This window comes from Dermacentor albipictus, chromosome 1 (assembly GCF_038994185.2).
Source record: "Dermacentor albipictus isolate Rhodes 1998 colony chromosome 1, USDA_Dalb.pri_finalv2, whole genome shotgun sequence".
NCBI classification, from domain to species: Eukaryota; Metazoa; Arthropoda; class Arachnida; order Ixodida; family Ixodidae; genus Dermacentor; species Dermacentor albipictus.
In genome coordinates this window covers 239,383,290-239,411,113 of record NC_091821.1, presented here as the reverse complement: position 1 = coordinate 239,411,113, position 27,824 = coordinate 239,383,290, and the positions used below count along the sequence as shown (strand labels likewise).

General features: G+C 44.2%; 1 protein-coding gene and 1 long non-coding RNA gene across 2 annotated transcripts in view; one reads left to right on the top strand and one right to left on the bottom strand.

The window, feature by feature from the left end:
- Positions 1 to 27,824, bottom strand: part of LOC135901568 (uncharacterized) — a 1,085,637-nt gene that overhangs the window by 698,904 nt on the left and 358,909 nt on the right. The window lies entirely within an intron of this gene.
- LOC135901569 (uncharacterized) lies at positions 68 to 26,929 on the top strand. Its single transcript, XR_010564179.2, has 3 exons — positions 68 to 414; positions 11,016 to 11,108; positions 26,663 to 26,929. It is a non-coding gene; the product is annotated as an uncharacterized lncRNA (long non-coding RNA).

Below are 27,824 nucleotides of genomic sequence, written 5' to 3'. Positions count from 1 at the left end.
TCGGCCGGTCTTCAGTGAAGCTACGCGAACGTGAAAAGGCAGCTTTTCCACGCAGTGATCTAAGAATTACTGACGATCACGCTGTGTAAAATAATAATTATTACGTGTGTAAACTTTAATGAAGTCCTTTCAAATTATAAAGGTGGCGCAGGCGTCCAACAAGCAGGCGCAGTGTTGACGAAGCCAGGGAAACAACATGAAATGTGGTTACTGTGTTTACATTTCCGTCGGATACGACTGCTACGGCTCCTAGCTAAACGGTTAAACATTCTTCTGTTCTGCAGTCAAGTATAGGTGAAGATCGAACGCCGTTGACGTGTTTACAAAGTGCGTGTGGCGGATCCAATGTGACCATAGAAAGCGACTTTGCCAAAGTCCGGATCGCAGTGAATGTATACGCGCCCTCGAATCGGGGTAAGCAAACCTAGGACCTATGTTGTTTCACAAATGACCCAGCGGCTATGGTGTGTCCTGTTAATCGCGAAGTCGCAGCGTCCGCTTTGCGAGTGGAGACGCCCGACGCAAGAACGCCCTTGCACCGCAAGCTTTGGGTGACGCACTAAAAGAGCCGAAGTGGTCATAATTAGGCCAACGCCCCTCGACTACGACGTCCCTCAACTCAACGTCGCGGCTTTAGGATGTAAAGCCCGATGACAAGGGTTTTGTATGCTTTGCATAATAAGTGATTCCTTATAATCAGCTTCGCCTCAGTACAGCGCTGCCGTGCGGTAAAGAATACACGATGTACCGTGTCAAAACAAATCGCCATACAGTATCACGGTACTTAGGACGTTTTCGTTAAATATACACGCGCACACGCACCGTGCGTCTCCGGTCACGGTACGAGCACAAAGATGTTTTAAGTGTACAGATATGCCTTCAGAGCTATTATCTACCGTGAGCGTGGCTATGTTGTTTGACCCGCCTTTGCGTTTCCCGTATACGAGATCAAAAGAAGGCGTATTACGCGCTCCGTAATTATAACATCACAGAAAGCCTTGTTTCTATATTATGAGCTGCCACATTCGGAATGGTAAAAGCTGTTGGCAGGAAATGAAACGCCGTCTAATGAGAAATGGTCGAAAAGTCCCGGAAGCGCTCTGGAGTTGAAGCTCACGTGTATTCAATACCGCTCGAATAATGGATGTAAACGGTGGCATGATCCGAGCCTGCGACTCCTCGAAACCAATGCGCTGTGGCACCTCGTATGAAGACTTTATTTCCGTTAGCTTGCTGTAAAGAAAGAGGTTGTCCTTAATTATGTCATTTATTACTTACAAATTTACCACGTGCGCAGTTCTATGAGATGCATATCTCCACGTCGATACACATTTCCACGTCCAATCTCTCAATCTTGGAAGAGAACTTCGAATGCCTTTTCTTTTTTCATAGTTGGAGACACAACATAAATAAAGAGCAGGCACACAGTTTGAGACATTGGTTTATTATAGCGTCAGATTGTGTCGAGTCATGACCAACACGGATTTCCACGAACCTAAACAAAGCCGATGTGCAGAGACCTTTATGTAAAGATTTGTGGCTATTATAGCCAAATCTTTGTCCTAAGGGATTCATAAAATTATTTCCTCCTTTCTTTTTTTTTTTTTGAACTACTGCAAGTTGCTTCTTGGTCAACGCGCATGAAACATGAGCCCTCCCAAAACACAACGCTGCCAAGCCACGACACTGCAATACAGGAGGCGCAACGGCTTTTGTTGCATATTGAGAACCTGCGCAACTCCATGTCATTCCCTTTTCATGCTGTAAAGCTTAATTTCATTTGCTTCATGCTAACGATGCAATACGCACCGTGGTGGCTTATGCTATAGTGGCTTCCGCGTTGCGCTTGCAAAGCCCGAGGGCTCAGGATCGAGCCCTGGCCGCGGTGGCCGCATTTCAACGGTGGCGAAATGCAAGAAGACCAGCGTACATTGGATGCACGTTAAGGAAACCAAGGTGGTCGAGATTATTCAGTAGTCACCCGCAACAGCAAGCCTCACAATCGTATTGTGGCTTTCGTACATAAATCCCCAGAATTAAATTTTTTAATACGATGCAAGTATAATACACGATTTTACAACAAGAATCGATTCATTTCTTAGTTATAGTTAGTTATAGTTTCTTAGTTATAGCTGATTGGTTGACAGAACCGTTTTCATCGCCACAGAGCAGACTCACATACAGGGATGTAAGATATACACCGAACTAGAAGGCTGTGGATTATGTTACACTACATCTTACACTTTAAGTTTACATAAAACTATATAAGTACTGAAGTGAATATTCGTTCGTCTCCATTCGAATGCGGCCTCCGCGGTAGCGAGTCGAACACGCGAAATCGTGTTCAGCAGGAGTACGCCACGTCCACTGAGCTACAGTAACTAGAACTCGTGACGCCTTTGTATTTCTCATAAAAGGCACCTGTGTTCCTTCTGTAGCAACTGAGTACATAGCACAAACAACATACGTATATACCGAGGGGGGGGGGCAAGGGGGTACTGGCCCCCCCCCAACCCTATGTCAAAAGTGGGGGACCAAATTATGTAATTTCCCCCGGCTCCCCACTTTTGAAAGTAGCCACTTTCGGAGGCATGCTGGAAAGTCTAACAAAGGTACAGTTGAAGCTAAATTTTCTTCTTTAGTATATATACATCTACATAGAGAGAACTCATAAGGGAAAGGCAGAGTCACCACATAAGTAACGCTTTTCTTTACTACGCGTCCTATGATTGGACAGCGAGGACGACGGACAGCGGACGACGCGCGGGATTCACCATACACGTTCGCGTTGCGAACTCCTGGCGCTGGGCAGTTCCCGCCGTCAGTCAAATGTCAGCTTGCGCGATTTTCATCATGCCCGGATTTTCGGGACCGCTATATCAGTATTCGAATCAGCTTGCTACATTTAACCCGCGGGCGAGGTTCAGATAAAGCATTATAATCAGCCGCAGCCAACGTTTGTGTGCCTTACGGCATGAAATCATTGGATTATCAAATGCTGGAACTTTTTATCTCTCTCCAGAGATAGGCTACATAGGGCTGTTGTCTCAGTATCTTATCATCATCGAAAATCTAACCTTACAGGTGTAACTGTCGAATTTCATTGTGTTATCACGACTTAGCGTAGATATACTCGTGAAAATGACCTTGGTCTAACGTGAAGAGTCATTTCAATACCAATAGAACACTGACTTGAATTTTTTATAATGGCAAGTATCACTTCTGACTTTAACGATTTCATTTTCAGGCTGTTTATAATTAAGAGCTACACTGTTACGTGCTTCCCAGGAGGATGTAAAACGGCACATACTTTGTATTTTGAAAAGATGAAGGCCACTTTTTGGTGACGTGTTGTGAAAATTTTTACTGTGTAGGTTGTTTATGTGCTCTGCAAACAGTTACTGAATAGTCGCTTTCAACCAATTTTTATGCGTAACAAATGCCATTTAGTTTTCTCTCCCGGTATCATCGGTAAACTAAGCGGGGCACGGTGTATATATTTATGTGAAGTATATGAAGCAATTCCGCTAATAGAAATGTTTCCCAGATTCCTAAACCAACAGCATGAACGACGGTTGAATTTCCGTGAGGATAGGGAGAATTTTAAGCACAATGCATTGTGAAACTTTTACTTTCCTCCTCTAAATGCAAGTTTTGCAGATAATTACTAAACCCCCGTTTTTCCATGTGCTTTCGGGCATCATACGGGATTCGCAGTTTGTTTCTCCAGTGTCCTCGGTCAGCTAAACAAGGCATCTTACATATATCTAGGGAAAATGAGGGACAAGGTATGGCCAATGTGTAGACAAAGTTCCAAATGGGTAGGTGAAATGCGCATTTCCAAGCAGAATACGTTTGCAAGTGGCCCATAGCGTTATTAGCCTGTTTTACGAGTGGTGTAAAACTTAGACGGCTCCGCTGGCATAATTACAACTACATGTGAGGTCAAATTTTGCGAATATGAGGCGAACAATACGCCAAGTTTATGTGCAATGGTAAACATGTTTTGATCAAATACAGCGTTAAAAAAACTGTAAGCAAGGGTTTAAAAGTATCACGCTACTTCTGTTAGCTAGGTCTCCCGATGTCCCATGAAAAATCTGCATTTCAGGTATGTATACTTGGAAAAAATAGCCAGCATTTTAAATGCAATATGTCGCGTAGTACTAGCGTTTCTGACTCACTAAGAAGCGAAACAAATAAAGATTGAACCTTAATCTTTTTTTTTTTCATGCGTGAAGCATTAGTTTTGTCTGCTGTCCGCACTGAACTAAATGAGGCCGATTCGTTTGGTGTCTGCAAGGACAAATAATGGGTAATGTTCAGGTGAGGTTCAAAATAGATGGGTAACTGGGGCTCGCGATAAATTACGCATGCAAACACTCCAGAGTGCTATGAGCGTGTCTAACGAGCCCGGAAGCCCGATGCCCTGAGCTATAAAAACCAACAAGACAAAATTTACCGAAATGGCAGTACGCTCTGTTCTGTGCTCTCTGTGCGAAGTTAAATGGACTTGTATCAAACACCAGCATCTGAAAAAAAAAAAATCTTATTCAAGTGTTAGAGTGTGTGTTATGGCCGCTGTCTGATTGCTACCCAATGTCCCGACATAGATATTGGGTGCAACAGGTTTATAAAGAAAAGGGATGGGGGACAGGATAACTGCATTGTGTTACAGAATTTTTATGTTCCTGGTAGTGGAGTTCAGCGTTGTTTGTGCGGGCGGCTGCATGTAAGGGTCACGCGGGGTGGTCAGAAGAGAAGCGTGGTTAGCCACCAAGACGGCGGCGCAGAGTTATAGCCATCGGGGGTGGGGGAGCCGCGGTTTGCGAAGAGCGCGTAAGAAAGTTGACTGTGCACGAGCCGCGGCTTCCGCCGGTCGGTTCGCAGAAACAGTGCCACGGCTTTGAAGTCAACCCCTCGCCGCTGAACTGCACCATGCCGAGACATTCCGCAAACGGACCAGATGCCCCAACGGGGCGTGGAAGTGCTTACTGCGGGGGAGTGTGTCTTGCGAGTTTGTGAGACAAAACCATAAAGAACATCCGCCCCATTTCTCTTACCACCTGTCTCGGCAAGGCCTGTGAGCGCATAATCCTTGCCCGACTGACAACGTACAATCACCTTTTCCCCCACAGTATGGTGGGCTTTCGTGCGAATCTATCTGCGCAGGATGCCCTACTTCAAATCACGCACGATGTGCTTGATGATACCATCCCCCATCTTACTAAAGCTATCCTGGCGGTTGACCTCATAAAGGCATTTGACAAAATTCGACACGCTGCATCTTACGGGAACTGCAGGCACTACAGGTAGGCCATACAACCTACAACTACGTTCGCGCCTTCCTCTCTGGCCGCTCTGCCTCCTTGCACATTGATCAGCTCAGCACACCCCCTTATACACTCGGCGAGTTTGGAACCCCTCAAGGCGCGGTCCTCTCCCCCTTTCTATTTAACGTTGCTCTCATCCCCTTAGCCCAGAAGCTCAATCTCATCCCACACCTAAAACATACTGTACGCTGATAATATGGACCACATTGGACCACATATTGACGCTGATGAGATTACCACATGGACCACAGATGGCTCTGACGGGGAAATTGAGGAAACTCTACAATTAGCAGCCGACACCATCTCCGCTCACGTATCATCTATCGGTCTCGAGTCCGCGCTCCTCCTAATTAGACCAAAATCTGCCGCTAACTCACCCATTCAAATCACTTTACAAGGATCCCCTATCCCATTCACTCCCACGCTGCACATCCTTGGCCTCTACCTGCAGGATTCCAGACGCAATGACCATACACTTAAAACACTCAAGGCCAATCAATGCTGCAGCTTCTGATTGCGTGGGTAACCACGCAATCAATGCTGCAGCTTCTACGCCGCGCATCTTCCCTGCACAAGGGTTTAGACGAAGCAGACAACATGAAAGTTGTGCATGCTTTTACGCATGGCCGCATTCTGTACGCCACTCCATATCTCAAGCTGAACCGCACGGAAACCGAGCGCGTGAAAGCCATGATCCGCCTTGCAACTAAGGCAGCCCTAAACCTACCCCGCAGTACTAGATCAGCCAAACTCCTTGCACTAGGCATGCATAACACGCTTCCTGAACTAGTTGAGCGCAACTAGTTGAGGGGTAGGTAGGGAGGGAGAACATCATGGTAAATAATTAGGCCAGCAACGAACTAGCCCATCTAAGTCTCTCAACCATGGTAAATGCCACAGCGAGGTAACATGTATTTATGAGTTACTGGCTTTTAGAAATTCCAAGAAGTGCTCCAAAGCTTTTCGAACGCAACAGTCACACACACACACACACGCGCGCGCGCGCGCGCGTGTTTTTGTGTGCGTGTGTGTGTGTGTGTGTCCCACATAACTTGAGCCAAAGTTTTAAAAATGAAAAGCACTCCGGACGCGAGTTGAACCGAATGCATAATGCTTGCACTGGCCTAGAGTTACTCAGGCAATTTTTTTTTATTTTCCCCTTAACAAAGGATTAGTTATGTTTAATTAATTAACTTTTTAACTATTGGCTGCAGACCCTAAGCGTGATACGTAAAGTTGTTGAGCACCTTGAGAAACCTCTCACTAAATTTTTCCCAACACGATATATTCACGTGGTCCTGTCTTCCACGCTCCAAAGAAAGCCCGCGAAATATGAAAAAATACCACATGAGGGGGCGATTGCGACCTGTTATTGTGCTGCTAGCTCTGAAGCGTGCGATGGATGAACAAGGTCGGCCGCGCTTCCTTATGCAAGCGTTTGCACAGCGAGTGCCCGCGGTCATCGAGCGTGATTAGTGCATGTTTGCCTGTGCGCGCTGACACCATGTTTGTTAATTTAGTGAGTAAGCTAGTGCTTACAAGTTTATACGGCCGATAAAACTACTAATTTGCACTTTGCTATCGCAATCGCTGCTTCCCCTCTCGGCCGAAACCATGACATTTTGCCATAGTAATCCAATATATATAGGGTGTTTCAGCGAACACTTTCAAATATCTTTCCAGGTTGCCTGTGGCAGATATCACAATTTTATTTCATGAGCTGGTCTACTCGAAGTGGCGGACAATACTTGCACAAAATATTGAGATGCAAAATCAACTAACTAATAATCTTTCTGTAATTAAGTTTTTTCACAAATTACGTTATGGCCCATATTGCAATTCACAAATTACAGCCATGGAGTTCGCCAGGTGGATCCCCTTGGAACCACTTTTCAAGATGACACCAGTTTCGAGATACAAGTTCCCGAACTATGCGGAGTGCGTTTCATGCAATGAAGCACACAAGTAACTGGAACGCCAATGCATTTCTCCGCAAAGTTGGGGAATTTATATTTCGAAACTAGTGTCGCCCTGAGAATTCGTTCCAAGTGGATGCTTTTTGCGAAGTACACTGCTAGAATTTGTGAATTGCAATCTGGGTCAGAAGCTAACTAGCGGAAAAGTTAATTAGCGATTTTTTGTTAATTAGCCAACTTTGCATTTTAATTTTTTTGGCAAGTAGAGTCCGCCGTTTCGAGTAGACTGGCTCAAAAACTAGAATTGAGCTGTCTGCCACAGGCAACCTCTAAAAAATTTTGAAAGTGTTCGCTGAAACACACTGTCTCTGTGTGTGTATGTATGTATATATATATATACGCTTCATAGGGTTCAATTTTGTTTTAGAGTGTGGTAAATTAAACGTTTCATATGCGAAGTTGCCGAGCGTGCCCAGAAACAACAAATGTTACTACATGACACCAAATCTTACGTGGTTAAATAGTTCTTTCCGGGGTATAAATAAAGGCCACGAAATATGAACAAAAAAAAATTAAGTGACGTAACTCCTGGCTTGCGATGATGATGATTTACTGTCACCCCATTGGAAGCGGGGCGTATCCTTTGAGTCGTATTTTGCCACACAACAATAAACGTCATCTGTCTTGTCCGCATTTCCTTGCTTTAACGCTGCGAGACCGGTACTTCCCAGTCACGAACGGCATGCGCGTTATCAGCATGACAGAGCATTGCCGACGGGAAAGTAGCGGGCACGGCGTTTTCAAGAAAGGAAACGCAAGCAAGGCAGATGACGATTATCGTTGTGCGGCAAATATACACCCCAAAGGGTGTAAACGTTTTTTAGAGTCTGTGCATGCTGAAGTGCCTGCCTGGGCGCCGAGTCCGATTCCATGGTTTCTACGACTGTCATACTGCTCTTGACAGCGCCGCAAACCAGACAGTGTGTTTGGGTGTGTCAAAAATATAATAATAATAATAATAATAACAACCGTTAGACTCTAACAACAGTTGCACCCTTTGGGGTGTATATTTGCCGCACAACGATAATCGTCATCTGTCCTTCCGCATTTTCTTTATTTAACGCGGCGAGCCCGGTACTTTACACTAACGAACGGCATGCGCGTTATCAGCATGACATAGCATACCTCGTTACTTTCCTATCGGGAATGCTACGTCATGCTGATAACGCGCGTGCCGTTCGTTACTGGAAAGTACCGGGCTCGCAGCGTTAAAGAAAAGAAACGTATCAAGGCAGATGACGATTATCGGTGTGGCAGAAGGGGCACTCTAAAAGGTGTAAACTGTTCTTAGATCGAGTGTAGATATATGAGTGTAGGTCTGGGTGCTGCTGCACAGAAAATAAAAAATCAGGACAGGTAAAGATCTGAAAAAAAAAACACGATCGAGTGAGAGGATAAAAAAAAGAAAAAAAAACAAGAACGAATACCACATACAATAACAGAATTTTGAAAGATGCGAGCAAGAACGGAAAGAGAGAAGACAAGAGGAAAGTGCCATTGGAAAGAAGGCTCGAAAGAAAACGCGAAGCTCGGCAGAGATAGAAGACAACACGTTTTTCAAAGATACCAAGATGGAGAAATGACAGTTGTAAAGACTTTGCATTGTGTGGACAAGTGACGCGCTGTCTGCTGAAAGAAGCAGGAACCCGGGCGTATGTTCCCGGGTAGCCTTCTGCGGAATCCACATCGACAGAAGCTAGTGGTTCCGAACATGCAATAATTCCATTAACCTCTTTGCATAAATATAGGACGTCGGTACGGCTACGTATTCAACTGAGGGACGGAACTGTGGACTGGGGTAAATGAAGTTTGCTAGTGCACGATGCGCATTCGGTGCTCTCCGAAATCCGTCTCCCCGGACCATCCCCTAAGGTCTGCTTAAAGCACCCGCTGCACGCGGTCTTCTCCAGTTCATTCCCAGCTGTCTCGATCGAGTAAGAGTGACGGCCCCACGGTCAAGGCACTGCACAGGAACGCCTCCAGCCTGTCGTGATGTAGCACCACGGCAGTCGTCGGGCCGCCATGACACTCGGCAGAGTCTTAATCCCTGGCGCGCACTCGAAGTCACAAATCGGGGCGCCGCAGCTTGTCGAGTTCACAATCGCTGCCTCCGCCGCCCGTGTCCCCCGTAGTGGTTCGCGCCCGCCGCACAGATGTACGAGGCGCGCCGAAACATTGCCACGGGAGTTCGAGGACGCGCCTCCAGGAACAGCACGCCGGTGCAAGCTGCGACTTGTGTCGACCACGACATTCCGGCCGCTACTCGGTTTCGTTTATAGGAGTCGCCAACGTCAAAGTCTGCACCACTGTATTCGCGTATCGTCACAGGCTTCGCGTCGCTCTGCCCGACAGTGAGGTCAGAAAACGATATTTACATGGGGTGTCTTAGTTTACTGTTGCCGGAATTTCTAAAAGTCACCCACGACATGTAGCTCAATTCTGCTTCTTGAACCAGATTACTCTCAGAGGCCGAAATTATCTGCACAGAAAGTTGACTTGAATATTTGACTAATTACCATATCTTCCTAATTATTTTAAGCTAATTACACCGCACATTGCAAGTTAGAATTGTACTCTGTGACTTTTAAAGTCATATCTACAATTGGGACTGAAGATGACACCAGTTTCGAGATATACGTTCCCAAAGTTTGCGAAGAAATGCATCGGTGTTCCAGTGACTGCAGGTTCAATGCATTAAAAGGCGCTTTGTAGAAAAAGTAAGTGCAACAGCAGTGCATCATTACGGCAAGTTTGACTGCGCTTATCTAGAAACGGGTGCTTGTTTCAAAATTTGTTCAAAGTGGATATAATTTGATGAAAAGTTATTTTTGTGAAATTATGTTAGTCAGTTACGCGCATTGATTTCCAGCATAAGTAATGTATATCTCTTACGAGTATTCCAGATGAATATGTCAATTTGTGCTAAATGCCACTTGGGATTTTTAGAGTCAATTGCTCTATTTGCAGCCTAAAAGTGATGAGATTCTTAAGGTAAAAGAACGTTTTGCAATTTTGGGGCGGGGTGTTCTGCAAGAGTGTGCCTAGTAGACTGTCAATTTCAGCTGATGCTGATTGACTGAGCCGTATGATCGAAGAGACAGGCAGGGGGAGCCTTCCTTCTCACTCGTACCTCAGGCAATCAGCACTTCAGCAGCTGCCGCAATGGACAGTCCAGTAGGCGGGCACTTACAGAATACTGCCCCTGGTGTTGCATTCCAAACACGTCCACTGCTGTGTAAACGTAAAACGCAAGTATAGATACTACAACTTTCCGTTATAGGGCATTTTCATAGTGAATTCCAAACCACTGGGAGCGTCTTGGAATAAATCGATGGGGTGTCTCGCCCTGCATGGTTTTCTAAAATTGATCATGTGAAAGAATAAATGAGAAAATCATCAACATATCAAGTATTTCACATCTTCTAGAGGAGTTTCAAGTTTCTACCTTCCCAAGAAAAACATGGTGCTATAACTGAAGCAATGCAAATGCCAGTGTTTCTTGAATTAAGTGAATGTAATTGCAGTCGGTTACATTTTTTTCGGTAATGTGTCTAAGTCTGCTGCAGGCCCCTTGCACGAACCTCGCTTGGATCTCTTCGCTAGCATCATGTAAAAATACAGTGCCCAAAACATCTCCTTTCAACAGCTAAGTTGATTTCAGACTGATGTATGTTGCAAAAAAGGTTGTTGTTTTTTCCATCCACAGAAGAGGATTTCACTGGAACCAAAACATCGAGGCAGTTGGCAACTTGTCAGAGTTGCGTATCATAAAGGCGTCATCACTCGGAAGACACTTAAGGTGAGTTAGAAAAAATGACACGATGTTCTGCTGCCATGACCGCTAATCTTACATAATAACTTTTATCTGGTTCTCTTCTTGGAGTTTTCTCAAAAAAGAAAGAACTCAGGTTGAGTTCTTGACTTGTGTTGATTCCACAAGTTGTTGATGGCCACAATTAGTACATGATCCAGGTTGTTGGAGATGTATAGGAGAAGCCTTTGCCCTGCAGTGGGCGTAACCAGGCTGCTGCTGCTGCTGCTGCTGCTGCTGCTGCTGCTGCTGCTGCTGATGATGATGATCAATACAGTGTTTTCATCTTTGGAAAACAGTAGCTTGAAAAACAGTGAGCATACATTCTGTTTTTTTTTTTTTTTTTTTTTGTACAAGAAGACACCTTCAGGGCAACCTGTTGCAGGATATTGGTAACCACATGCCATTTTACGTTTTTTCCCTTTCTCAAACACTCTATTAAGCACCCATATGAATTTGCTCCTGCTCTCTCATCTGGTGATTAAAATTCAAGAAAGGGATTTGTGTTTCTTGTGAGAGAAGCGAATGTTGCACGTGAAGCACATATTAATGCTGTGGTTTCTCTTTAATTAGGCGGTGTGCACTTTCGCCAAGTTTCTTTTGCAAGTGGCCAATTCCCCATGTTGTAATCCTAATGCCCACAGCTGGAAGTGGTTTCGTAGGCCTCCTCCTCTTCACCACTATGATTATTTTCATAGACAATAACTGCTTGCCAGTCCACTTTGGTGCAGTGTCCTTTTCCTGGTTTAGCATGTTGCTTCATCTAATAAACCTCTGAAATGCTCAGTCTTTGCGCCCTTAATCTCTGGTAGGGATTTCTCCCCGTCCAGAATTTCACATCGCTTCGTATGAGATGTTTTTGTCAGGTTCACGCCATCTTTTCTATTGCTGGGAGGCAGGCATTCAGGGTGACTCCGTCTTGCTCGTCCTGGTTGCTTGTGTCCATTATTTGAGACATTGTACTTTGAAATCAGCACTTGGATCATCATATTTGTCACTTGGACAGTCGTTGTGATTTTCTGCTTCCTGTGGTAGACTTTTCTTGAGCTGACTTGATCCATACAAGTATGTATCTAGTATATGAAAAAGCACGACAACGTGCAAGTAGCACAACCTCTTCACTGAGCTCAAAATTCACTGAGCGCCCAAGCTCAAAATTGTGTTTGCATGCATGTGTGTGTGCATGGCTGTGGCTCATGCCAAATCCTGTTCAGGTACGAGATCGCAGCCGTTCTTCCCAATGTACTTTTGTATACGTTGCCATAAGTTTCCATAAAGCATGCGATCATTACACAGGCACACACCCAATATTGCATTGCACTAGCAGAACCAATGAAATTGAGGGTTTAAAGCACTGCCTTGGGCAACTTCAACAAATGTCCAACGTCTGGTTATTCACCTAATTTCACCAGCACTGATAAATCACATCCTTATTGTATTTGTTCTCTCCTCCTGTGGTCCATCTGCACCTAACTCCAGGATCGAGTGCACAAGGCGAAATTCCTGTTGTCGTCAACTCAATTATAAAGTGGAAATCCAGGCATTCCACTGCCAAACCCTCATGCTGGTATGTTCATAATGGAAAATGGTTAGGCACATGAGAAGCGGTTCTTTAATATGGCCATTCTCTTCTGCTATATCGGTCCACAACAATGGAAAAACGTGGGCTTTCACGTTGCCGATTCTAGGCTAGTTGACTTGATATAGGTTCGCCTCCTGTTCAACTGAATGCACAGAACTGACACTCTCATTGAAAGCCATATACTTATGAAGAACATACTAAAACCAAGACTAGCCTGGAATTTCTGCGAGTTAATGTGGACTCAATGCAAAGTGCATTTTCATTATCTCAAAATTTGCAATTGTCACAAATTTCCCAAAATGTCCGACACCATGGCTACCATGGAGGTTAAACAAAAAACTGTTGCAGTAAAAACTATGTCCCGAAAGTGAAGCCGTTCTGGAGGCGTGCGGTAAAAATATAAAATAAACAATAAAATGATGAAGCGCTTTTCGCACACTTCCCACGAATTAATCAACCTCCTTGGTTAATTGTGGCTTATTTTCCAAGACAGATACTTATCTACGTGTATCTTTGCATTACTGGTTTTAGTGTGAAATCAGAATATCCTGGCATATTGTACTGGGGAGAACATCATTGATATCCAGATGAAATAACTATTTTCGTTGGGAACAAGAAGCATTTATTTTCCAATCAGCCTAGCATTAATATCGCAGAGCCAAGTCACTTAATCTGTAAGTAGACATCACCCGACAAGGCTCTATTTCAGGTGATGGAAGTAAGCAGCATACACATGAATGTAACTTGAGGGGTGTACATTTTTCTTTTTTCAATTGTTGCAGTTCACGTAAACAGAGATTCACTGTATCATGGTTGCGACAAGTTCTTTTCACGTGGTAGTCAGGGCAATGCAGAGGAATATGGAAGACGGGAAGAAACATCATATGTTAAGTAAGGTGACCCCGAGATTATAAGAGAGCAGATGAGATATTCCAAATTGGACTGAAATGTACAGGCGCACGGATTAATCTGAAAGAGCACATGAATCCCAGAGGAGGTTCAAGATGTGCATCTTGAGTCAAAGAATAAGAATACAAGCGTTCAGATATTTAGGCAGAGACTGTAGGCATATAACACATCACTGAAAGGAAATAAAATTGTTAGAAAGTACAACAAAGGTACAAAGGGAACCTATGCTAATTTCTCAGAAAGGTAGAAAGGGAGTAAAAGAAAAAATTTTTCGAATTCGGGGTTCGAATCTGTTTGATTCGGTATATGACAATCTGTGCTTGAAAATTTTTAAGCACAGCTAGTTGGCACATATTGCATGACTTCTTAGGAACTGTGAAATCAAGATATGACAGCACGGTGTGCCTTGCAGTTGTTGCTATTGATTTCAATAAACTTAGAGTATTTGAAAATCATCAGTCACTTTATTTGCCTAGCCCAATCAAGGACCATGCCCACTCGTGCAGTCACAATTACACACGCGCGCTGCCCTTCGGCTTCTCCGCTCGCGCGATTATCTAGGCATGGCAGCTGCCGCCATCGTTACAGGCTGCACACTCACATGTTACAACAGCAGTTCCGGGTTCTTTGATTTTTTTTATTTTTCCAGCCGAGAGGGGAAGGGAGACAGTTATCATCTTTGCTAATGCCTTTGCCCTGTTGTCAGACTGAATGCTGCACGCAAAAGCCGTGTCACATCAGGGCGGAGCTTTGCGCCGATCCCAACTCTTGCATGCGTAATCATGTGAACGACAATTAAAATTTGCAGTCGGATATCTCGGAGCACATACGCACCAGAAGAATTCTTCCAAGTGATACGGTGTAGAAACACGACTGCCTCTAAGTTTTCAATAAATATGTACACACTTACTGCATGCAGTCAAAAAAAGCTAGTTATTCAATTTTAGTTAATTGGGCTGCGCCCCCACTGGCCACATAACTTATTTGCACAGGTGGTCTTCCCGTGCCTCCCAGTGGCTAATTTTCAGAAAACCATAAAGCTGAATTTTGAACACCCCATAGTTCCCACACGCAAACGCTATGCGTTCTTTGGCCCTTCTTGTAGAAGCTCTCCCACATCCAATAAGACACCGGAAGCCTATACAAGTAAGTGCACTTTGCAAAGCTAATTATGTTTACCAGCAAATACACCTTAGGCAACTAATGAGAAAATCTGTGAACAGAAAACAGAACTTTACAATCTTTCTAGTTTCACTGAGACATTTTTGCTTTTGATGCTGCTTATTTTCCCGGTCTCATCTATTCATAATAATTGAATCCTGAGCTAGTTGGTGCTTATTGATCTTGTGGTTCATGCAGCGCTCACAAGAAATGAGGATAATGAGAAGAAATGCACAGCGCATGCCATGTGCATCTCTTGCTTTTGTCTTCATTTTTGGTGAAAGCTGCACGAACCACAAGATCATCTTCCCCTTCTTCACTTTTCTGCTCATGGAAAATCTCCTGTCCAAGATGACATTCGGCAATAGGCGTGGAGAGGGTGTAGAACCGGAACTGAACCATTATTTTCATCTGAACCCGAACTGAACCAATATCTTTTCTGCCATCTTGTCACCAAACTCAAACTTTTTGGAGGAACAGTTCTGGACCAGTTCGACCGCAGGTTAAGCGCATGGTCTCTGTTGTGGAAATTCTGTAGGTGCAAACGACATCTCTTCTGACACTTGATCACAATTCATGGAATGCTGCCTTGGGAACAGTCATGTAGCTCGCCACAGTGATCTGTTCGGCTCATTAAATTGTATGCACAGTCAGCTAAACTGAACACTATCCGTATAGTTGACATGCACTGGTCTGGAGAGCGTCCCCGATGCTGCCTTGTCACAAAGGAAAGTGCTTGCGCTCAGGGCATGTACTGTATTCAGGCAGAGTAGCACCCTCGTTGCAAATGTCATGTACATTTGTTTTAATTACTACTTCACCTTGAGTGACTGATGTTGTTTCGGCAGTGCGATCGGGGCTCCTCCACAGCAAGCGGAGGTGAGGACAACTGGATTTTATTTCGTGGTGCTCGGCCATTAATAAGCAGCCCTGAATGTACGTAATTGCAGATTATCGCTATAGAGTTTAGATGGTATTCCATTTTAGCTGCACGACAGCTTGCTAGCAGACTCAGGAGAAAGCCATATGAAACATGTATTGTCATGGAATGCCAACAAAGCTATATTCGTCTGAGATCTTCATTCATCCCACTAAAATGTAGCACAATGCATACCGAGTTCTGCTCTAAGTGTCCACAGTACACCTGTCCGTTTTGTTTTAGTCAACAATAAAGGGACACTAAAGAAAAATGATTTCACTTTGTAAGTAACTTATCCTTCTACAATGCCACAAAAAGAAAACCCCTGATACTGTGATAAGAGGCTTGAGAAGCCAGAAAAGACAGAAGAGTGAAAGATGGGGAGGGGTGCCGCCTCCCTGAAGTTCCTGCACTAACATATGCTATGACGTCATGGATTTTCGCACTGTCTTTTTGGGGCTTGTCAATGTGATGAGATTCAAGAACTTTTACTTAGTCATAATGACCAAAATACGAAACAGTGCTTTGAAAAAGTATGCGATGTCACACTGACGTACCGGCGTAAGAGTTCTGGCGGGAAATTCAAATAATGTAAGTTTGACCTTAACCTTCTCTTCTAGTAATCAACACATTACAGCAAATTAAAGGGTAATTGAGTTCATGAAGGGTAACTTATCGGTTGAAACTAATCTAGTTTTCCTCTTTAGTGCCCCTTTAGGAAGCATAATTTTTTTACACACATGAATTTTGTTATTTTTGTGTTGGCTACGCATATAAGTTAAAAGTGTTTTGACTACAACATTTATTTCCTCGCTCGAAATATGGATTAATTAACTTTTGTAAATTTGTGTTAATTGGGCATCGGGACTGCTCACTTTCTAAAAAGCAACACTACCTGCTTTCTTAGAAATAAGTGCCTTGATTATGTTTAGAAATATGAATGCATAATACATGGGTAGTTAAGTGTTAGATGAAGTATATTCATTTTGTACAGTATGGATCACGAACGCCAGCAACTTTACATGATTTTACAATCAAAAAAATTTTGGCTCACTTATTTTGATTTACTAAATAACTGCAGTATGGTGTCAAGATTCCTTGAACGTGCAAGCTTCGACTAATTATAGCCTCTTCATTTCAGACCAGTGCAAAAACCTCACCTTAATTGAAGCGAAGATTCTTGGTGTAGGGCTTCTTTACAAGGATTCATCTACTTGTCACAAAAATTGTAGGTAGTTGTAATGTGGTATCACAAACTGCTGACACAAGCATCAGTCATCCTAGCATAGTGGTTGCAAGCCACGCGATGACCATGTCACCGAAAACTGGATGCACACCACATAGACCATTCTTTCCTCTTTCACTTTGTACTTCTCTTCATTCGAGATGAGATGGGAAGCTTAGTGCCTGGCACTTGCTTCTCTGAGAATGTTCTGTGCCCTTCTGACATTCTCTCCCCCAATTAACTTGTCATCTAAACATTTCAATGCAGTTTCTGCCATTACACGGATCTTCGCATCAGGGATGACACGTGGCAATCGATGGCCCCAAATTTTTGTGATGCGGAGTTCAGACAAGCAAACCCTAGGCCAAGAAGCTGCGTTTCCATTTGGAGCATGTTTTTGAATTCCTTGCATTAAATGATTGTATGATTCATGATTTGCTGCACGTTCGAGAAATTAAGGTCTCATACTGTGATTGCAAAGCCAGCACCTACCTAATTAGAAAAAAAAAGGTAGGTTAACAATTCTGTGAAAATACTCCTGCGAGAATCCAATGACGATTATTTGTATGAGGGGGGCCGTAACACATTGGAGAACCGTTCAGGGTGCCACAAAGCCCGCTGTACAAACTGAAATGTACAAATTGAATGTACAAATTCTGAAATGCCTGTATAGACCATTACATGATACCTCGGTTATTGGCACTGCAAAAAATGGTCTGCAGTAGTTCTACACACTATTCAACTGAACATGTTTCTCTAAATGCACCGCAAGTTTTTATAGTAACTGAAGGCATGTGGATGTTTTAGTGATCCATTTGAACCTAATTGAACCAATTCAGAAAGCTCTAAACCGGTTCGAGTTTTTTTTTTTTTTTTTTTCTTTATCTCTGGAGCTGAATTTGGACTAAACTAAAGATCATGAACCTGAACCAGGGGATCCCAATTCCCCGGGATGTGGATCCAGACTTAATGATTCGTTTTTCTTTGGTCACGGGGTGACAAAGCTTGAAAAGCATGGAACTACATTATTTATTTATTTATTTATTTATTTATTTATTTATTTATTTATTTATTTATTCATTTACTTATCTATTTATTCAAAAGAACCTTACTGGCCCTATGGCAGCCGTTATAGGGCCTGTAAGGTCCAAGGGCATAAAGCAAGGGGCACATTTCAAACGGTAAAGACATAAAAAGTACAAATTTCCTACAGGAACAGTGCTATAAGGAGATTGCTATGTTATGCAATATTCAAAGCATAGGGAATACCAAGCAATATCTGAAGGCACACGAACACTTATTACCATTAACAGAGCAAAAGGAATACTGTTTATGAAAATAATATACAACATTGCAAAAATGCACCATAAAATACACTAGGCTGGGCATTCGTGAACGCTATTAAATGGGTAAAGCGTGAGTAACTGACAGCGGAACGTGTCGGTGTTAGATATGGAGGCTATGTTGTCAGAGAAGGCATTCCAGAGATGAATAATACGAGGTAGTGCAGGCAAATTAAATGCATTTGCTTTACTGTATATGCACATGAAACTGACCTGATTATGTAATCTGCATGAAAAAGAGTGAGGTATTTGTAGTTGTAACTGGATTCGTTTAACAGTGTCAACGTATTTGTAGAATAACCACAGAAAAGCGATGTTGCGGCGGCTATCTAATGGCGGCAGTAGAAGGTCTAGTTTAATTTGTGAAATGCTTGAGTTTATACTGTAGTTATGTGATATGAACTGGGTGGCTGTATTTTGTATCCTCTCTGTCATATTGAATAGGTAATTTTGATGAGGGGACCAAATTAAGGAAGCATTTCCAACTGTGGCAGAATGAATGATTGGAAAGCGAGTTTTCAAATGTTAGTCGGGGCATTTCGCAAGTTGCGTCATAGATACCCAAGAGAATGTGATGCTTTGGTGGATGTAGACGTGATGTGTGGGACCCATGAAAGATTCTCTATAAGAAGAACACCAAGGTACTTGTGAATAATGAAGTGCGGGAAAGCATAGTGTTATTAAGGTGATACGAAAATTTAGAATTTACACATTTTCAGATGAAGCACATTACCTTCCACTTTGTAAAGTGTAGTGTCATGAGCCATTTGTTGCACCAGTTAGCGATAAGGTTAAGATCTGCTTAAGTGCCAAGTGATCATCAGTCGTGTATATAGGATGGCAGATTATGCAGTGATCGGCAAAAAGGCGCATGCAGGAAGTAATTTGGGTGGGTAAGTCGTTAATGTAGATTAGGAAGAGTAAGGGCGCGAGAACGCTGCCTTGCGGCTCACCAGAGTTAACAGAAGAAGGTGGGGAAGAGGAATTGTTAACAACAGTAAACTGGTATTGAAAGGAAAGAAAATTGCATATCCAGGATAACGGTAATGAGTCAATACCAGCCGTGGTTGCTAGGTGGCTATGGTGTTGGGCTGCTGAGCACGAGGTCGACTTACGTACAGTAATCTCATAGACTACATCCAAAGTACCAAGATTTCACCACGAGATCTCACCACATGCTGGCTTTCAAGGCTTTCATTGCGAATTTCAAATTATAATTCCTACTTAAATCGTGAACAGCGTGCTGGATTCTAGCACTATAAATCATGGTCATTTCATTTCTATCAATGTCTCACTATACATTCTGGCCATTTGTCAGTACCTTCCACTAACCCCCTTCCACCGACATTGGCAAGGGGGACGGGCATGCGAGGCTGGCAATGCCCTGTGAAGGCATGCCATACAGAGTAGGCGGCATAAAGGCGAGTGTGACAAAGGTGCATGAATTCATTTTATTGCAGTAGCAATTACATGGACAGTCTAGGTGCATTTCTACCGTCGGCGTCACTGTCGCCGTGATGTTTCGTATGAAGTCCAAGGGTGACAACATCGTCGCCGCCGATGGTGAGCCGAAGATGGCGGCTCAACCTCGCGTGCGCAAAGAAGGAAAGCGGGGAGGAAGCGCGCCTTCTGCCGTCACGCGCAAGGCACCGGACGAGGGGAGTAGGTGGGAGGGGCGGGGGGGGGGGGACATTCTGCTCCGGCGCGGTTGAGTTTGGCGCAGCCTCGCGGGCCCTATCTTGAAAGCGATCTGCGATGGGGACAGAGTGCGCGGAGTGCTGTTAGCTTCGTGTGCACCGTGTTTTCGCCGTTTAGTTCGTATGGAAGCGAGAGGTAGCACGGAGGTCACTTCGTTTGTTGCTCGTGCCGCACTTCCTCACTCCAGCGTTTTCACAGCGAGTTTCCGCGGTCATCGAATGAGATGTGTTCATGTTTGCGTGTGCGCGTGTGACACAATGCTTGTTAATTTAGTTAGCGAATGTTTACACGTCTATACGGGCGATAAAACTACTATCCTTACTTCGAATGCATGTCTACTAATTTGCTGTTGCAATCGATACTTCGCCTTTCGGGCGAAACAGCGACTTTCCCAAACCCGTCTCTTTTTGTTTTCTGGGCGGGGCAACTAGACGAAGGCGAGCCATGCGGGTTGCACGGAGCAAAGGTGGGTGTCGCGAAGCGGTTCACCTTTTTTTTTTGTTCTTTTTCTTTTCGGCGCACATACTCAGTAGCCAGACTTGTTATAACCGATAACACGGCATGGGAGCATATTACAGTAAGTGGTTTATATAACTCTAATACACATACAAAAGTTGATGGTGCATCGGCTCCTCATCGCTATATCCAATATATTTTTTAAACCGGTATCGCTATAAGGTTTCGACGCATTGAAAGTGCTGTACGGTCCAGTTTTGAGATCGTGCTCCCCCCCCCCCCCCCCAACCTAAATACATCGCTCTTGTGACCGAACTCGTTGTCGATGACGACGAGCTTTAATCGCGCTGTAGTCAACTCCCAGCGCCCGTGATATACTCAGGCGCACGAGTAATGTGCTCTTGCTGTGGTCCTACACTGTGGCTGCTTGTTGTGCCCTGGATGCACCTGGTGGATACTGACGTGCTGCTGGTGTCGTCTGCTTCCTGTGTAAAGCGACTGTATATGGCTCGGGAGCCACATATAGTAAGTAACCTTACTCCATTGCAGTCGCAAACCGCCTTGTACTAGTGGCGCCCGAGGGCCTGTGCCGCTCGAGCCCGCCGCACGCGTAGATGGTGCAGGCTCCTGCGCTCGCATATTCTATGGAGACGGAAACATTCTCTGCCGTGTTGCTACGGCATTGATCGAAGCCGCCACCACCGCCATTTTGATTATCTCGCCGCCTCGACCAGGCGCTCTCGCACGCAGATCCGCTAGCAGCTGTAGCCACCACCGCGGCTAGGCCTAGCTATTACGACGTTCGCTACCAACCTTCTTGCTATTCGGTGCTTTTCACTAAAACAATTCCCCGCTGTTAGCAATGGCGCCGACTCAGCCTTCGCAAGCGTTAACAATGGCTTCGAAGCTCGGAAAGCACGACGCGTTGCGTAATATGCTGGTGTCCGAAAGTCAGCTTCGCCTCAATACAGAAATGTTACGCGTTGAGGCATGCCAAGAGTGGAAAGAGGCAATAGTCTCGGGACACAGAATTGCTTAATTATACACGCATGTACCCGCCGTATCCCATCGCATTACGAGAGCCTATACGCCTAATAATTGTATTGGAAGGCCTTCAGAGCTATTCTGGATATGCCTGTGGCAATTTGAGCCCTTGGGGGCAGTAAATGTTAGTGCTTCCAAAGGTCGGTCGGGTATCGGCGACAAAAGTTACGGTTTTACGCCGAATCGACTCGTATCTATTTGCAGAGGCCACACGACGCACGCGAAGCCGACAAACCGCCTCACAACGAAAGCGAGGGTACGAGATGGTACGAACGTTGTTATTCACCGCAATCACCATTTTAGCGACACACTGTACGCCGCGGCGTTTCATCTTGGCGCCGTTCATTGACGCATAGTCACTTGTCGAGCTTCTAGCATCGTTATTGCGCGTAATACACTTTTTTTCTAGTGCGGTAAATCAGATCAATGAACTTCTGTCATTTGGAATGCACATAAGACATTTGGCATCACCTTTTGTCTTGTGCCAAATTAATTGTCTCGTGACAAATTTCAAAGCTTCGCTTTGAAACCCCCTTAATGTGTGCGTTGGGGACAAGGCGGTGTTTGTAAGAATATCTTGTATGAGCACTGGACAGGGAATTTAGCTAACAGAGGTCGGGGAAGATTCAGTGACAACGGAAAAAAAAAACACAAGTTTAAACTCGATAAATATGCGCGTTCTGACACGCAGGCGCTCGTTCCGCAAATAAACGCAAAATCAGCTTGTCTTGTCAATATATGTAACTGGTTGCATATAATTTGTTACTGGAAAATGTAATTGAATTACAGTGAGTGTTACGGAGTAAAAAAAAAATGTAGTTGATCGATTATAAAACTACCAAAAATTACATGTAATTCGTTACGTAAAATTCTGACGTTGATGCAGGCTCGCGTCTGCTATCGTTCGAAAAGTCGTGCAGTCTCTGAAGATTTTTCATTGTCCACCTCCATACTTTTATTTCTCAAGCTGGCAATGTCCGCTTCAAAATATCTACCTGAAAACAGGAAGAGTGCTATCTTTAGTAGGAAACTTTAGCTCGATCCGCAGCTCCCATCAACGTACACAAGAACTGAGAAAACATTTTTCTCGGCAACAACAAAACCGGTTTTGACGTTTACATGTGAAAGGAAAAGTCAAAATCCAGCAGCTATAGCAAAACATATTTAGTCGTTCAATATGTATCACAATTTGAAAAGAATAGAAAAACGTATCAAGTTTCCAACTATGAGACTGGGCAATAAAAAGAAACGATAGCATGATTCTCTAAACTGCACCAAATGATACATCTAAAGCGTGCAAAACTGATGAATCAGACACTGACCACTGACTTACGCCTGAATACAACTTTTTCAAAACCTTTTCAAACATTGTAACAATTTACCGAAAGCTGTAAATTCGTACACCAAATTTATACGCTTGAGCTGCTCTAATATGTGAAGTTTACAGAAGTGCCATATATGTTTTTGGTGCAGATTTAGAGAGTTGGAAGCATTGAGCTTCAATGTTTTAATAAGTTTACCAATTTCCGCCAATTTTTATAAACAATTTGAGGTCCTGAATCAAAATTCTGCTGCCTAAATTTGCCAGAATTTAACTTTGCGACACATATTTAATTCAAATAGGTCCAGAGGTTGTCTCATTAAATCATTTCTGCGTTTTACATCACAAGCGGCAGAAGCTTGATGTGGGCGAGTTGGTTTTGCATACTCGAACATGTTTTTACATGTGCTTGAATACAAAAGTCGGGAGTTCGGGGGCTCCTATCTAAATACATAAGAATGGAAAAGTCGTTTTTCTCGAACACCGCGGCACCCCATTTGGTGAGGATTGTTGCATCTAAAAGAAAACGTTCAAATGTTGTGAATATATGGCAAGCGGATTTTCGATTTAGGCAGCCAATGTTTTAATACAAAGTCTTAAGACGCTTTCGAGTGTACGGATATTACTTCTGCAGGTGTTGGTCAGCACAGGCAAGCTGTATCGCAAATACTTCAAGAAAGAGCGTCCTGTACAGTTGCATCATTGCTTTAGTCATTTTCTCGCTTACAAAAGCCTAGTCACTACGAGTTATGAATTCGTTATTACAGAAGCTTGAGCTTTTTTAAATACAGGAACTCTCAAATGGAACAAATTTAATTCATATAGGTCTAGGGGTTGTCTCATAAAAAGCATTTTTGCGTTTTACATGTATTTAAACAAGCGGATTTGGAGTTGGTCCCGAGCTAAAGCTCCCCCTTAACATGCGGTATTTATAATTCTATTTTATAACACCGATAAAAGATAGCATAATGTCGACGTCGGCGTGTGATCGCTATTTCTGAATTTGTGGGCCTTCCGCGAAACCTGAAGCTGCACTTTTAAGAAAATAACGTGGTGGGGGGAGCAAAGAAATCGAAAAACGTATACGGCCACATAAACGCAAATTTTGGATTTTTTACAAGTGCAAAGTACACCTACACGCCTTCTTACTGCACGCTGAACAATTGCAGCGTGCTCTGTCTTTTTGCAAAATCACTGTTAGGAATCGTCTTACCGTTTAGTTCCGTTTATAAGCCCAGATCATTATTTTTCCTGCTCCCATAAATTTTACTTTCGCAAGCGCTCGTACAAACGGAAGAAAGTTGATTAATTATGGGGTTTTACATTCCAAAACCACGATTTGTTTATGAGGCACGCCGTAGTGGGGGACTCCGGAATCATTTTGGCCACCTGGGTTTCTTTAACGTGCACCTGAATTTAAGTACACGGGTGCTTTTGCATCTCACCCTCATCGAAATGCGACCCCCGTGGCCGGGATTTGATCCCGCGACCTCGTGCTTAGCAGCGCTAAGCACGAGGTAAGCAACCACGGCGGGTATAAAGAGAAGTACGTGCGGTTCTTTGTCACGGTTCTACACAGTGTCACGTCGTAGTGTGAGTGAAAAACGAATACTGCCAAAACGGAGATTCACGAACCTCATATGATGTCTTCGGCTGGCCCACTCGAACGCTCTGCCTCGGAGCAGCCAGATCTGGAGCCGCTCTCCATCTTAGCCAGAGCGCCTCCGCCGAACGCGCCTAAAACGACAGAAACGGATCCACGGTCATCTTCCGCAATTAAGCGACTGCAGCACAGATACAGTGAGCTAGTGCCAAAGTAGATTAACGTTTTCTAGCGCAGACCCGAAAAAAAAAAATGGCGACTTCGGCTTTGGCCGCGCAACAAGTGAAAATTTGCGGGCGTCACGTAATCAGCTCGGCAAGATTTCCGAGCCGCGCCGACGAGGGTCGGAGCGGCTACGATCGCTCAGGTCGAAATTTATCGCGCGTACGGAACCAACCAAACACTCCCGGAGCGTTCCGTTTCAACCACGCGAAGAATACCTGCCGCGTGTCAGAGCGTATGCAGTGCTCGATAGGGACCAGCCGCAGATACCATAACTCTTTAGTGGGCGAACTTTGGGCAACATTGCTGGGCAACAAACAGGTGTACACGTGCAGACCTGTGAACCTCAGAATTCGCGAAAATCTCGCACACAGGACAAATCAGGCCAGAGGGAGCGGAGACAGCACGCACTTTGGTCTGAGCGCACACCTTTTGTTGGACACACACACTTTATTAACTATGACTGATGGGTAGTAAATCTGGAACACCAGAGACTGACAACACTCTTTACAGATCAGTGACTTCATCAGCAGCTTTCCGGCTGCCGATTTCTACTGCTTCAAAAGAGAGAAAAAACAAGAAAGAAGAAATACACCCATCTGAAAAAACTTGCTCGAAGCAGGTACCTCCGGTGTATGGATTCTTGCGCTGCCATGAGAATGCAGCGCATTGTGCCATCACAAATTCACGAATTCTTCTTCTCTTTTTTTTTTTTTTGCAATCTCGCCCCGCGCCGTCTTTCAACAGCTTTAAAACATTTTTGCGAACAAAATTTATTTTCCGTTAAACTTGACATTCTCGTAAAATTGTAGAAAGACCCTAAATTCGTAAATATTACGAAAAATTCAGGAGAGATGGCCGCTGTGAAGAGAAGACGTAGAAAACCGAACAAACAGCGGCGCTTTCCTGCTTTTAGGTCCCCTGTTTTTGGCGCTTTGTTCTCGACATGAATGTGTATACCGGCCACTTTAACACTGATAACTCATCGGTCACCTGAAACTTGTTGTCACTTAACACTGTTGCGGCAAATCTTCAGAAAACACAGCGGAAAGGCATGGTTCGAGGACATGCAACGCGGCCGTAATAATGGCATGGCCGTCGAGCTGCGTGAAGGGGCATCGCGCCGAACCGTTCATGGGCGTCAGAAGTTCGTTCCTTACCGTTCCTTCTTCATAGCGAGAATTGTGCGTGCTCGTTACGTGTAAAAGTGTCCCTTTACCCTTCATACTATATCTCGATTAGCATGCGTGCGCCTTTGATAACCTCTCCACTTGGACTACAGCCTCTTCTTGCAAAGCTGCTAGGCTTAATGTTGGCAGTCCCACGGCACGGTGTGTAGCTGCCGCTGGTTCCTGAAGAATTCCAAAGAGAGGCGTCCCAAATATCGTGACTAAATTGGTCTACGAAGTCTTGCAATAGCATGCAAGTCCAATGGCGATGACGCTTTGAAATGCGGCCACCATAAATGGACACGTCATCTGTGCTAGAACTCTTCGAATTCCATAACGACGGCTCTTTAGCTTGCTGTAGAAAGACAAATGTAGAAATTATATCGGCTAATTCAATTTTTACTCATAACAGTAAAACAGTATATGGAAGTAAATAAATAAATAAAGCATCATTGGTGATGAAGATTTTCACTTTCTCTAAGCAAGTGTGACCAGACCGGCAAGGTATGGCGGCCGCGGGGGAAAAGGCGTTCTGTCTGTCTTGACCCCTTTGGATGCGTGTCAGCTTCACCGTTTTCTTCATCAGGAAAACAGTTCAATAGACAGGACACAAGGAAGTGACAAACGAGTGACACCACCTAGCTTGGTCAGTGTCCTCTTCAAGTCATGTCCATTGTGCTGCTTTCTGCTAAACTCATTAAGAGCCAGCCGTACGCTTCATTTTCCTTTTTAACCACCATTCTTTTTTCTTCCCTATCAAAACTTACCCACTACCGGAATATTGCATTGCGATCGGGATAAGTTGTATTGAAAAAAATATATATGTCTAGATATATATTCAAATTGCTTATATGTGTTTTCTTTCTTTCTTTTTTTTTTTTTTCTTGCAGGAAATCGGCACCAGCGGAGGTGGACGGACGCCCCTACACAACGAGGAGAGGCCTCTGCTCAAATGCGTCGTCATAGCAGCATTCACGCTGCGGCTGTTCCTCCTGCAGCGGAGCTGAAGGCCGTGAAAACCATGCACATGACCAACAACGCACACTATATATTGACTCGTACCGTGAAGAAAATGGCACGACGTAGCTGCTAGACATTATTGCAATACCTGTACAGGGATACGGAGAGAGCAAAATGTAATTGAGAACAAATTCTCACTCGGCCTGGGGCCAAAGATTCTTCCAACACATTACTTGCTTCAAAACAGGGTCAAGTACGCAGAAAAATACGAAAAAAAACGATAATTCCATCTATCATGTACGCCACACCAACGTTGTCTACTCTTAGAGGCGATGTATTTTTTAGGACTGCCGAAAATTCTTAAAAATAGAGCGCTTAAAATAAAAACGCGATTTTTTTAAGGAAACCGGATAATCGAGAACGGCGGACGTTGGAAAACAGACTATGGTCCAAATTTTCTCGCTAATTAGTTATACGCGCTAATTAACCTTAACTAGCGCATTTATATGGCTTTAGAGAATGTAAAGTTCGTTGCAATTGACGAAGTGATCTGGGGTGCAATCTTGTACGCGTTCCAAAATAGAACGGAGGCGGTCTGTTCTTTACGTCGCGCAATAGGCGGTCCGTTCCATTGCATTCGTCCGATAGCGGACGACACGGAATGATTGACAGCAGGTATCACGTCACAATTGACGTCATGGCATTCGTCACGGTTCGAAATGACCAATCGTGTGTGGCTCGGGGGAACGGACCGCCTCCGTTCTATTTTGGAACGCGTACAAGATCGCACCCCTGAGGTGCGATCTAGTACGCGTTCCAAAATAGAACGGAGGCGGTTCGTTCTTTACGTCACGAAATAGGCGGTATGTTCCGTTCCGTTCGTCCGATAGCAGACGACACGGAATGATTGATAGCAGATATCACGCCGCAGTTGACGTCATGGCGTTCGGCACGGTTCAAATTGACGAATCGTATTTGGCTTGGTGGAACGAACCGCCTCCGTTCTATTTTGGAACGCGTACAAGATCGCACCCTTGATGTCAATTTTCAAATCGCGCTAGAATTCCTTCTCGTAGGTCCTGCATGCAGCAG